Here is a 14961-nt window from a genome sequence, read left to right as displayed (position 1 = left end):
GCCTTGCCACGCTGGGGCCGCACAGTCTAGGCAATAAAACCCATTATACGGATGACTGCAACTCAAACAAAGCTTCACGAAATCAATAAAGATTTCTTCATTCTCCGTTTAGCGTTGGTTCCAAAAATCTGGCTTCAAAACCCAAGCACAAACTAATACGCTATTTTGGTTTATAGTTAAATGTGCAATAAAACCTGAAAATGATAATGTCTTACAGCTTAAAATATAGTCTTTTGTTAAACAATATGAGAGCTCAAAGATCTCAGGTACAGATAGTTTAAAATTAGGAAATTTTTGAAATGATTTACTAAAACACCAACTTATGAGTCATACTTCTTATGCGAAGATTTAAATCTTGTTATTTTACTAATTGGTTATGGATTAGTGGAATGTATGATTCTGGTGATAAATAGTAATTTGTTAAAACAAGTAAGTAATCATAAACTAATTATTTTAGAAAACAAACACTCATTCGCCAGAGACAGGGTCTTAAACGATCAGCTGGTGTATTGTTGAGATGTCTGCTATTTTCGAAGTGCTCAGGTGGGAATCTTCATTTAACTTCTACGTTAATGACTATCAGCAGATTTATTCTCTGAGGAAAAACTTAAAACCTTTACTGCGGAGGAAGTGCAGAGTTATAAAAGTAATATCTATTAATACTGCACCTCACATTACTGAAATATTTAAACCATAAACAGCTTTAAGTTGAGTAATAGATAACAAGTTGAAAATATTATATAATTGTTATGAAATTATTCGTTGACAATAGTCAGGTGACTTATAATCATTTATTTATATAAGATTTAATATTGGTTTGAAAGTGAACCTATGACCGTTTTTAAAGTTCAGTTCTTAGAATTGTAAAGTTTCCCATAAGAGCATTGTTTACTTTAATAACAGCATAGTTTTACTCACAACAACACGGGTAATGGACCAATGAGGTTCAGGATTGAGAGAGAAGAAGTAAAATTGTAATGATTCGAACTTCAACTAATCAGCTGTACAGGTCAATTTAATTGTTGTTGAATGGTGTGCTTAGTGTTAGGTACAATGTTTCGTTGCATCAATGTCAGTGGCAATATGAGGCTATAAACGAAAACATAACCGCTCTTAGAAGTTATAAGTAGTGATTTTTAGTATTTAAAGCACTACTTTTTAGTTGCGCACTTTTTATTTGCGTACACTACTACAGAGTAGGTAAAGTAGTGTACGCAACTCGATAGTGTTAACGACATTCGTAGATGTTTTTAAGGCACTCGCCAAAGCTCGAACCTTAAATTTTCTTCTCGTGTTGTTAACACTATCTTTACGCAATCGTTGCGTAAACTACTATTATTTTCAAGTCATGATCTATATCCTGGGGCCATCCTGTGTGAAAGTACGTAAAACGTTACGAAATTTCAAGACAAACCCAGCTTCAAGACAAATTTAACACGGATAAGTAAAAAATAAAATAAAAGATTTTAACATAAGCTCTGGAATAAAGCGAAGTACTAAACGGAGTTAGGAGAACAAAATCGACCTGCACAATATATTTACTTAAAATAAACTATAAGTTGTACAAAATAAACGATAATAATATAAAAAGTACTAACAATAGACTTGTAAAACAAGACAAAGAAATCAATGTAAAAACCCTAATGACCTATCCTACACTGTAAACCTAAGTAAAGTAAACTTTAGTAGGTTACAAAAATGTATTATATTACAGAATAACAAACTATTTAAGTTAAGAATAATATAAATTAGTAAACAACCAAACATTTAATCCACGAGGTAATATTTAACTGACTCGCAAGACTACTGTTCTCTAGTATTGCAGGAAGGTTTAATGACGGAAGCATTCCTGGAAGTAATACTCTCCCAGTTGCATATTAATAACGTACTTCTCTCTTGAGGGGAGTCCTACTGTCTGCCTGGGGAAATTAAATGACAAGTTTTACCTTAAGTCTTGAAATTACCTGGAATAACAGCATCTGAAAATGTGTTTGGATAAAAAAACTTAATTAGGGCAATGCAATTGTTACGTAGTATTGCTATATTAGTGCTATTACATTATTGATTTAATTAAAAAGTAAAGATAGATTAGAATTTTTGAAATAACTTTTAATAATTGCATAATGTTTTCGTTTGGGATTGTGAGTTGAAAAACTAAAATATTATTAGTGTATCTTTAAAGAATGTGTTCTTGATGTAGTTGATCAACTGCTATATAAATAAATGCATAAATAATTACGATAAAATAATACTGGACAACCAGTCTTCGTAGCCCTCTGGGTGTAATATTGGAGATCTGGTATCTACCAAATGAAAAAAGGGACGGAATTTAAATATATAAAAACTAATAAGTATTGTATTACAATGCATTAAACGAAAATCTCTTTTGATGTTGATGATAAATGAACAGGATATAACAGAAAACATCTATAACAGGAAATGGGAACGTGAAAGTCTTATTACAAAAATGTGTCTTAGTACAATCCTAACGAAATATAATTTTACAGTAAAAATGTATCAACTGTCGACGCCTGTACATGAACAAACGAAAATCATTTATTTTTTTAGACAAAGTTAGGGCCACATGACCCTTTCTTACACTTAGCCTGACGTGTCTCATACGTATAATATTTAATATATTTAATAAAGACTTATTGGGTTTTGACATTTAGGACATTTTCAAAAGTGCCAATACCTGCTGCATTTCTATTGAACCATTTTATAAAACAGGTAGGCTACTAAGTTTATTAATGTCTAAACGTTTTACGCGTGCCTTACGACTCTAGTTTCCATTCTTTACTTTGATAGAAATCATCGGGATATTTTGCAAGCAAGTCTTCTACGCCGTTTTCAAACATAATAAAACATTAAACGAAAAATAATAGTTAAATGATAATGAATTTACATGCTATGCATGGTTTATGTTGGAAATTTTAGATTTCTATAATAAACTAATCGTATACAGAGGCGAGGGATTTATGTCTAAATAGTTTTAATCTTACCAATAATTAATTGCTTCAAGTTTTGATAATGTTATGAACCTGTTTGGAAGTTTTAGTTCACCTAATTTGTAGATTATAAACGGCAAATCTCTCAGAGAAGAAGAGCATTCTCTGTGTTGGAAAATCTCCATTGCCAAAGCCATACTATAAGACTTAAATTTAAATTTACATGCAAAGCATAGAAAAACTACGAAGTGAAATCTATCCAACAATAGTCGTCAAAAGAAACAGAAAAATAGGCTGTACTATAAAGAATATTTTACAATAAGCAAATACGAAAATTCCTTAAGTGTAAGTTATTTTTTTCGTTGTTACAATTCAACACTTTGTTGCAAAATTCGTTGCAAAATGTTAACGCCTCCGGGTGGATTCGAACCACCAACCTTTCGGTTAACAGCCGAACGCGCTAGCCGATTGCGCCACGGAGGCTATGAAATTAAACGTTTAAAGGCACTTAGGCAATTTCAGAATATCTTAATTAAATTAATGATACACGGAAAGGATAGACTACCACATAGAAATTATACATGATCAGAGTGAGAATCCAATTATAACATTGGCACAACAGTTTGAATACTCAAATGTCATGCAATCCTATTAGTTTGGCCAAGTAATTCCTCTAGAGAAGTCGAGGTGGAAAGGCCAAACTTACCTCGTCCAATCAAGAAAGAGGATTTGGGAAATTTGCATTTCTGCCGGATACCTCTACTTCTACTCGATCAACACAAAGATCTTGTAGTAGATGATTACCTTAGTATGATTGGGAAAACATGACAATCAACAACATACTTTTAATTCAATATTTTCAGTTCACTTTGTATACTTTCAATAATTTACACATTAATTCAAAAGAATATACCTACTGATTCTTTAATTACGATTTATGAGCTTAAAATAAATAAATGTTAGTTTAATGTAACGAAAAAGGTCTTAATGTAAATAAGGTTTAAGTTTTAGATAATTTTTAATTAATTATGCCTAATATTCATCTATTCGAAATAATTATTTTAAACCTGAGATAACAAATTTGATCAATTAAATGGTATACTAACAATATACTATTTGTAATCATCGAGACAATATTTTATTGACGGAGAAATATTCCTTAAAAATAACAGTACGCTACGGTATCTAAATCAGCTTAAATTTTAGTGACTATATAAGATGTTTAGGCTAGAAACGAATGTAGGTGTAAAACTTCAGTTAGAATTGTAAAACTAGGTGAAATAGAATATATTTTAGTGGAATTCCTGTTACAAGCCATTACATTAAAGTCATGAATGATTTCAAAATGAAATTGAATGATTGAGTAAATGTTCTTACTAAAACAATAACAAGGTAATTTACCAAAATCATTAACCAAGTAAAGCATTAACTGATTTGTTCCAATCAAACCTAGCATTCTCCAGAAAATAAAAATAAATAATTCATTGTTAAGAAAATTAAATAATACTGTGGCTGGTGATAAAATTTACTAAACTTTTTCTATTATTGTAAAATATTTGTATAATATGACATACAGACTATGATTCTTATTAACATAGTTTTATGTAAATGACTGATTAGTGATTAGTGTGCTATTGAATTTGTTAAAAGTACAAGATATACGTCAAATAACACTTGTACTGTATACTGTATACTGTATATTTACACTTATACTGTTTACTCACAAGATGGTGAATACATATAAAGGATGGTAATTGATTTTGATTTGACACGCCAAATCAGACAAAATAATTATAGACTACAAACTATTCTTTGTTAACCATACAGAGTGTCCCAGATCTCTCTACCAATATTTTAGGGCATTGTTTCTTGGTCGAGAATATCATATTTAAACTGTTTGGAGGTCCTTAGTTACTCACATAGAGGTGTTTTTGCTTTTTCCCTTATTAATTAAACAAAACAACAAAAACAATTGTTAAGCATGCAAAATTGAACCTATGTTGAATCATTTAGGACAACTTAACAAAGCTACAAAAGAATTATACAATTTTCCAAATTCATAAAACAAAAAAGCTGACATAAAGTACAGCATTCGTAAAATCAACGGTTTTTTGAGTTATTTAAATAATTAAGACAAAGTCCCATTGCATGTTTGGTTCGACCTTAATTTTAGTCATATTGAAAATGAATTGTTTAATGTAAAAAAAAAAAATAATAATAAAACGGTCCAAAACTGTTGGTAGCAAAATAGATAAATATGGGCAATGAAATGAATCTCAATAGGGTTCCTCACTGGCTACCGGAAGTACCGGCTAATGAGTTTGTTGTATAGTTTTGAAATGGATAGGAAAATTTTAATACAATCACTTTATTAATACATAGACACAAGAACACAAGTATTATGTTTCGTTTATTTTTAGACCGTGATATTTACAAAAAGGTTGTAAATTAATCAACGAGAACCAAACAGTAGTACAAGAGCTTGCTAGAGAGGTAAGCGTCAATATTTGAGTATTCAGCTGTCAGCTGAGCCATTACTTGGCTGGTGTTCACAGGAAAGCCATTAGCTTCCTTCTACCTTCCCAGACTGATGGTAAACTTAGATAATTTTCTTGTTTAGTACAGATTAAATCCACCAATCATAAAATAATCTATGACAACCTTTTTATGGAAGTGATTATACAAAGAGAAAAATATCACCTGACATAGCTTTTACACCAACAACTTGATCATGATTGTTATAATGATAGAACGTTAGAATATGTAAGCCCTGTGAAAATAACGTATGTTTTTGTGAACGTATACATTGAATACTCGGTGTTTAGCTTCTACTAGGACAAACTAACCCCGGTGTTAGCTGTAGCGTTTACCGTTTTGCGCATACTCTTGTGTAAAATGTGGAAAAAATGTATAACAGTTTCAAAATGGCGGCTATTTCTTGCTTTCAAAGTTTAATATGTTAAAAAATAAAAACAGAAAAATAGCCGCCATTTTAAAATGAAAAAAAAAATGTTTATTTACATTTTACACAAAGGTTTTAGGTAAAACGATAAACATAATTGCTGAATTTCAACGCTATAGCTCAATAAGTTAAGGAGTTATGAATGGTTTTGTAAAAAGCACACACAGAAAGACAGACGAGAAACGGTTTGAGATAGGACGCACGTTGCATTGCATTTTTTGCTTGTTTTGACCACCCGAATAATCTGGTAAAGTTTGTCCTAGTCGAAGCTAGACACCCTATATATTCCGTTGCTGCTGATAAACCATCATAATTAACAATTTACACGAAGTAGAATAAGAACATTTTTAAAAATAAACAGATAACTTATTTGATAACTCCAACGACCCTGTGTCACTACAATTAGACAGGTTATCATAAGATAAGTTAACATTGTTGAGTATTCAACTGAGGAAAAGTGATCTTTGCTATTATATTCACATTACAGTCAATGATTCATTTAGAGTTTTTAAATTTTACACCAAATTAGATGTTTATTTTGACATTTATATCTAGCCTAAACCCCTTATACAAATCATCATAAATACTATTGAGTGTTGAATTTTGATATAAAACAATATTTAGTTTATAATATTTGTATTTTTAAGACTTTGTAATTCGTATTATATGAGGCCATGTGGTTATCAAAAAATACGATTTTAGCTAGAATAGCTTAAAAACGATTAAAGTAATCTCCGGAACTGAGCCGTTAATTCACTACAACTGTATTATTTGTGTGTAACAATACTCAATCGAAGTTTTAAGCTATTTTTTGGGTCTAACATAACCAAACATAGCCTAAGTCAACGTAAAACCTGTAATCTAAAACTGGATTTGTATATGATTATAATATTTTAACCTGAAAATCATAGTGGCCGTGAATTAGCGGAAATAGTCCTATTTTTCTTACACTGTACATTATAGTAAAGCTATTAGCTTCAATGACAATATATTTGGGCTGTATTGGGGTTTTTAAGTTCTAATTTAGACAAACTTTTTTTAAAATTAATTTGACATAAATTATTTATAAACAAAGATTTTTTACCAGTCAGTCAGATCTAAGTGGTCATCTCTTAGGCCCAATACTCTGCCTTTGATTTCTAATAACAATCTAAAAGGATCTTTATACTTGAGGCTTATTTTCTATACGATGAGCAGTATACAAAACACGTTGCTATAACCATCAACTATTCTAAAATATAGCAACATTAGCCTGCACAGTGGACTGATACCATTGAGTAATTCAGGCTCCACCCACCATTATACTATCTTTATTGTTCCTAAGTACAAGATTTGCTTTCTAATTTCTTTACTTGAGTTTCCTAATTTTTAACTACAGTTTTTTTTTATACTCTTTAAAAAGCATTGATGTGTTTTTATGTATTAGGTTATAGTTTGAAATCTATGTTAATAAATTGCAATGAGTGTAATAAAGTAAGTTTATTTGATATATTCTTACAACAAAAAAGGATTGTATTCTACGATTTAGAAATTCCCTTTATTACAATTCTTATTTTCAATTGGAACTTTTAAGCGTTTCATTAAAAAATATGCAAAACAAATATCAAGAAAAATGTAAATGTTACTGCCGTTGTGTAAATGCACAAAGAAAAAAACAAATTAGATGTTCGCATACCGAATTTTCCTTGTTGATGGAGTAGAGGTTTTCAACCGAGATGCAAATTTCCCAAATCCTCTTTCTTGATTGGACGAGGTAAGTTGGACCTTGTAGGTTGACTACAATCTCTGTTCAAACAAGATTTTTTTTGTCCTAAGACGCTAAGCACGTGCCTGGGATTGTTTTCCATTACTTCAGGCTAGACTTAGGAGTTGCGGCATTATCACTTGGATAACATCCATTGGTGATTTGGTGGGATTTGAGCCCGGGACCTCAGGGACTGAAGTCGTGCGCTCTCCACTATAGACATCCCAGAAACAAAAGAGGGCCATTTCGAGCCACGCAGGTTTAAAGGGATCGCCACTTCAGTTCAGACAAAATGGAATACTTGACTGTACAAGCTGGTTTAATAATTAGAGGTTTTCAATAAGTCATAATATTAGTAGAGAATTTTGTATAAAGGTGTTAACACCTTTACACCTTTAAACAAACACAACGAGGTCTGGTACAGCATACCAAATTAGAAATGCATTTCCATTTTTATATATAAATTTTATCTATCCAGGTTGATTAAGTGAAATCTTTCTCATTTACCCCAATATAAGTACAATCTTACAAAATGAGTTCTTAAGTTTGATACTACATGACTCATGATTATTAGCAGAATTTATATTCATGAATATATGTAAAATAATATCATGCATGTACATCCTTAAGCAAAAAGCTACATTAATTAATATATTAATGTATAGATTATGTAATTACCTTGTTGTACCTTGTGTTGTGTTAAACCCATACATCAGTTAATGACCTTTTTTCTTGTTTGTATTTTTGAATAAAATGGACGCCAACAAATATTAAAAAAAAACCCTAAACAATTTGGTGTAATAGTTTTAGAGCTACGCATAGTTAGCTAACTTAGTTAGATAGCCCCTTCAACCCATAGTAAGATTAAGCTAGTTCGAAAACCTTTTTGAAAAAGAAAATGTCAATAGTACTCCAGATTTGAAAAAAGATGTACAATCTTGTTTTTAAATCGTTTAGTTTGGATAAATACTCTAACCTATTTATCTTAAATGTCTTCCAAAATATAGTTATCAAATGTTTTATTTCACTAGTTCACATCATCCATAACTAATTTTGAGCATCCAGGTAAATTATTTTGTTGGAATTTTGTAAACAGCATCATGAACACTTGGTAGTTTTATTTAATTTAATAATTAATAGTTCAAAAATATGGCTGAAAAGTTGTTAATACATAATTATACAGGGTGTTTATAAAAAAACTGATCGATTTTAAACAGTCATAGCTCTTTTATTTTTCATCACAATTTTTTAAAATTAATGTTAAATTACAGACAATTTTCTTCAGTTTACGATGACACATTCACACTATCTTATTTCTACATGTTTTCCATTATTAGCTCTTAAATAATCAAGTCTGTGTTTGAGATCTGCCCAAACTCGCCGCAACATCGGAACATCAATTTCATCAAATTCTTCTCTAAACTTTTGCTTCATTTCCTCCAGGCTGTTGACTTTGTTGGAGTAAACACGATCTTTTACAAACCCCCAAACAAAAAAATCACATGGGGTAATGTCTGGCGACCTTGGTGGCCAAGGTATGTGTCCGTCACGGCCAATCCAACGATCTGGGAAATGTTCGTCGAGACAGTCACGAACAAACCGTCTCCAATGAGGTGGAGCGCCCTCTAGTTGTAACATCATGTTTGGTTGCTCATTTTCAAACTGTGGAATGGCAAAGTTTTCCAACATATCCACGAAAATGGTCCCATTGATATTTCTTTCGGCAAAAAAGAAAGGGCCGATCAATATGTTGCAAGATAAGGCGCACCAAACATTCACCTTCTCACTATCCCTAGTATGCTCCTGGTGAAAATGAGGATTCTCAGATCCCCATATCCTGACATTGCGTCTGTTCACCTTCCCTGATACATGAAACGTAGCTTTATGAGAAAAAAATATCCGGTTTAAGAAGTTATTGTCAGTTTCTAAACGGTCGAGCACTGTAACTGCAAATTCTCTGCGTCTGGCACAGTCTTGTCGCGTAATCTTTTGAACTATCTGTAACTTATAAGGCCAAAAATGCAAAACTCTTTTTAACACTTTGTGTAGAGTGGAATGCTTAATATTCAACTCTCGAGCTGCAGATGTTGTCGATTGTCTCGGATTATTCAGAAATGATTGATGAATTCTTTAAACATTTTCTTCACTTACCCTTGGACGACCATTGCCTTTTCTGTGATGTATGCTCCCATGGGTCATGAACTTCTCATACCATGCTTTTATCGTGTTCTTTGAAGGAGGATTTCTGTTAAATCTCCTTCTAAATCTACGCTGAACAGCAAGAGGAGACTCAGTTTCTATTAACCACTCGACACACTGCGTCTTCACTCGAGGATCCATCGTAAAATGTTACTTATTTGTTCTTGTTTATCACACAACAATGTAAGAAGGTACTGCTAATAAAACAGCTGATTATAAAACTTTTTGAGTTTCCCTAACAAATAATGAAAACTAGAGGTTTCTACCTCAAACACGGAATGAGTGAGACAAAGTTAAAATCGATCAGGTTTTTTATAAACACCCTGTATATTTATCTGTCATTTTCAGAGCCTCCGTGGCGCAATCGGCTAACGCGTTCGGCTGTTAACCGAAAGGTTGGTGGTTCAAATCCACCCGGGGGCGATATATTTTATACCTTCGATGTAAAAATAATTTGTAAAATATACTACTGTCGTATTGTAAGACAGACCGTAATATTGCAAGAAACTGTATTTAATATGATTCAACCTTTCAATTGATGAGAAGATCCCCTGAGAGACAAAGTATTATGTTTGGGGACGGTTGTATGTTTCGAAATGAATTTTCAAATCTTAGGGAAAATACTTTTATAAGGGATGGAGAACCAGTAACGGTCAAAGTATTCCTCAACTATCAGGATTAAGGGGAGAAATTTACATTTCCAGTGGTGCTTCGGCTTAGCCCGTCGCCAACCACGGAATACATTAACTCTTCCTAACAGACTACTCTGTGCTGTTTTATTTATTGCGGGTCTTCCAGCTCAAACCCGCTCATTCAAGCTTAATCGGGAACCAAAGAAGAGGAAAAACCTATTTACTTAAAGTAAAGTGTACGAGGTTTGAAAACAATCGTCTGTTGCTTACCTCTGTCAATTTCTGACCATTACTGCTGTTCGCGGTACTTACTGCTAGCATTAACATTAAAACCACAGTAAAACATGGGAAAAGAATGGAAACTCAGTAAATGTTTAATTAAAAGTGGTAATTTTAGTATGTAATTTGTTAATGTTGGTCTGTGCATTAGATTACTTTATACAATGCTATTTTTATACAAATATACTACATATATGTCAGTTTCTATGTGTATGTCACCTGATTTCTGACTACTAACTTAAACAGCCCCCATAGTTTGTTGATATTACAGTAGATAGCAGTGGGATCATTTTGCAGATAATATAAGGGCTATTATACGTTTTGTTTTAGCAATGAATACAGTTTCTGCATTCATTGATTTTAGTCTGTGAAGGCTTTACCAAACAAAATATAAAAAAAACTGATTCTTTCTTGGCTGTAAAAAGATATGCAGTATATATATATTTGAGCATTATTGACTTTAAAACATCTCCTCCATAAAAACTAACACTATGTTGGAGTTTTATTTTGATAAAACATAGTAATAAGTATCAGTGAAGAATAAACAAACAATGGTTGAAGTTTGAATGTATATTTTAATAGAATCTATGTACGTTAAGCATAGCTAAGTTCCTGCAAAGTATAATGTCTATTTATGGTATTCCTGTTAACATAATTAGTATAACTGAATGTTTGTCCAATTATGATCTGGTTATACATAACAGGATGTGATATATTATCGAATTGTGCATTTCATGCAAAGGATAACAATTGAAGATAAAAATGTTATGATGTAATATCCCAATTTATGTTTTACAAGGGTTGACTGTTGAGTAGATGTTGTGGAAGTAGATAGAGCGCACACGCAATGGTTACACTTAATAAATATCAATATAGAATAACATTCAAAAAAAGAATCATTTCGTTCAAAGGTTTTTAAAATTTACGCCCCCGGGTGGATTCGAACCACCAACCTTTCGGTTAACAGCCGAACGCGCTAGCCGATTGCGCCACGGAGGCTTGTGAATTGTGTAATTAATGACTTTACAAAACTCTCCCACAAGACCTACTTTACGTTTTTGTCCCATGAAAATATTTGTATTCTAAAACGTCTTGCGTTAAAAATTCTAAGAGTTCATTAATTTATTTAGTGTTAGATATATTTATTGTCATAGTAGTATCATATTTATGTAGTTTTAAACCATCAAAAAAGGTATTTTAGGAAAAAATGGAAATGTTATACTTAATAGTTTCACAAAATACTAGACGGAAGCATAAAACGGCCAAAGTTACCTTGTTCAATCGCGGAAGAGGATTTGTGAAATTTGCATTTTGCGGAAAACTTTATCTCCTCTTCGAGTACTGTACTGTGTTAATTAATTTTTGATGTAAGAAAGCAATTTGCTATTCAGAAATACTTTTCCCCACACAAAACCTATTTTTTTAGTTAGCTTGAGATTAAATAAAGTATGATAACATTTAGGCTTTGATAAGTTAGTTTAAATTGTTAATATCATTAGTTATATGTTATTATTTGGTGAAAATGTATTAGTAAAAGATTTTCCTTGAAGTTAAACGAGTGTAACAAGTCGTATTGCATTTTAATTATAAAAAAGTCCTAACTATACCAGTAATTTATACGTTGTACTTCATAGAAACGAATATGTGAAATAATATAATATTACGGTATTACTTATGCACACTAAGAAGTTGTTCATAGCCAAGTGTTTTATTCAACTTGAAGATTTAATATAAATTTTACCTAAATAAATAAATTTAAATAACTATGATATAGGGTTAGAAACCTAAATAGTATGTAGAGCTTTCCAATATGAAAGCGTTTATCTTTGTTTACATAAATACCATGTTAAATTATCTGATAGTGCAAATTTGACCATTTTAATCCTCGATTCGTTATAGTAATATAAATTTCTAGCAGTTGTATTGCTTTTTGATGACTATGATAAATATTTAATTCAAAATTAACCTAATCGACAACAAACTATTTATTCCTTAAAAGAAACTAATGACACTATAAATTTATTTTACTAAATTGTAAAAACCGCTTTTGCCCTTAATTAGTTTAGTCAAAAAACTGTAATGTATAGTGCCTAATTAGATTATGTTTCAACTACGTAATTGCTTGGACGAGACAACTAAATGTGTTGTCAATAGAATGGATTGTCGAACAACGCGTTTCAAATTGTCGTTTGGGATCCAATGGGAAGGGAAATAAACACTTGAAACAAATGGGTCATCGCAACGGGGGCGTCAATATTTGAATATCCCGACAAAGCCGAACTGCGAAGCTCTGTTGGTTCAAACACCGAGGATATTAACTAAACCTCCCCAATTTACACCCAGTCAAATTTAGATTTAACGAAACATGGGACTAAACTATTGCAAGGCTTACAGTACATTGTTAATTTGTTTATTTACTCCTATGACCATTTGTACCCTAAGGGGTACTTAGCCTCAATAACACACTGCCTCCACGTCGTCCTGTCTCTTGTAGTATAATATTAAGTCTAATTAATTATACTTACCGTTTTGTAGCGATTCAAAATATATTGTTTTATGTTTAAAGCAGGGCAAAAAAAGTAGTCCTTAGTAATCACGTTGTTCTTAGTACGTTTCCGGAAGTTTTACCATTGTTTAGGGGGTTCGGCATTGGAGAAGTTAAATTCTTTATTACTTCACTTTAAAGTCCAATTATATTGTTTGTATAGCATTCTCTATATCGAAATGAAAAGTTAAGTATTTGTGTGTATTTACACGAATAAGTCAATGTGGCTTTGTATATAAATATAAATTTTACAGTTAAATATATTAATTTAATGACTGACATTTTAAAATAGTTGTTCAGCTTTCTAATTACTAGGCCTTCAAAAGAATAAAATAAATTTTTTCAGTTAAAGTGAATTTATAAATTTCCTCTAATTTTATATTATCGCTACTTCTTTAGGGATGTGTTTTAAAAATACAGAGCTGGTATAGGATGGTTTCTTATTAAATAGCTCAGAGTTATGAGATGGTAATACTATACTACTTTTATATCTAGTATTGTTACCGTGTAAAATGTGTTGATAGAAGAAATGCTGCTTTGCAGACTCACCAGACCTAAGACATGGCTCTTACTGCTCTTTTATAACTAAATAAATGTTATCAAGATTTTGTTTGGTTGTTCCTCCGTACACACAAATTCCATAAGATACAATATGGGATTGCACATAAGCATGAAAAGTTACTTGATGAATAAAGAAATAGAATTTAAATTAATCCAACTATTGTAATAAGTTTAGTTATACACAGTATTTTTCCTACAATCACCCGACAAAGTTGGCTTCCTCGTACTGTTTATAGTACAGAAAGCTGCTAATTGCTGCATATTTATACTTTGCCGTACGGTTTATACTTTGTCATACGGTTTATACTTTGCCGCACATCAGGATTCCAACGAAACAACACAAAACAGCGTGGTTCTATTATGCACGTAATCCGTGTACGCTTGGAAATAGGTTGGCAACACTAAAAGATAATAATACTATTCGAGCAGCTGATTGACTATTATAACTACGATTTAACCTGTCATTTCGTGTTTATAGTTTCGGTATTTCTGAACTTTCTGGACTTTTCTTTCAAACGTTTTAAAAAAATTCCTACGATCTTAATAAACAAGAAAATACCTTTAAAGCATTTTTTTAGGCGTGGAAACCACTTCAAATGACAAAACATTTGGAACTATATTCTCAAAACGCGGAGCACATTTCTTGCCGAGGAAAAATAGTGGAGTGATACGGACCGCGGGTACTACTTTCTCTAGGGCACCATTTGTGTTGCCAGATGAACCTAAAAACGTGTTGTATAGTGTTTGAAAGACTAATTATTTATATGCTTTATAGTGACTGTAGGAAAAATATAATGTGTAACACGAGTGCAAAAGGCCTTTGCTGCACACCCCACTAGTTACACAAATAACTATTACTCATCAGACACCCTTGTAATATCTTTTTTTGTCGTAGGGGTTCACAATACTTCAGGCTGGACCTAGGGGCTGCGGCATTATCACTTAGATGAAATCCATTAGGGATGTGGCGGGATTTGAACCTGAGACCTCAGGAACCGATTACCACCACACCAAAAACACAAACTCTCCACCTGTTTTCACACTTTGCTACAAGCATTCAGTTTTATTTGATGTACTTAAGAATTTGTACA

The 14961-nt window shown here is 32.0% G+C and overlaps 2 non-coding genes across 2 annotated transcripts; both read right to left on the bottom strand.

Annotated features, from left to right (window-relative positions):
* Nucleotides 1-3357: 3357 nt before the first annotated feature.
* Nucleotides 3358-3431, bottom strand: Trnan-guu (transfer RNA asparagine (anticodon GUU)). Its single transcript has one exon. It is a non-coding gene; the product is annotated as a tRNA-Asn (tRNA).
* Nucleotides 3432-11689: 8258 nt separating this feature from the next.
* Trnan-guu (transfer RNA asparagine (anticodon GUU)) lies at nt 11690-11763 on the bottom strand. Its single transcript has one exon. It is a non-coding gene; the product is annotated as a tRNA-Asn (tRNA).
* Between the last annotated feature and the right edge of the window lie 3198 nt (nt 11764-14961).

Source organism: Macrosteles quadrilineatus, unplaced genomic scaffold (genome assembly GCF_028750875.1).
Source record: "Macrosteles quadrilineatus isolate MER2022 unplaced genomic scaffold, UCM_ALF_1.0 Scaffold_3__2_contigs__length_128488019, whole genome shotgun sequence".
Taxonomy (NCBI): domain Eukaryota; kingdom Metazoa; phylum Arthropoda; class Insecta; order Hemiptera; family Cicadellidae; genus Macrosteles; species Macrosteles quadrilineatus.
Note: the sequence above shows the minus strand (reverse complement) of the source record. Positions and strands in the feature narration are given on the sequence as shown.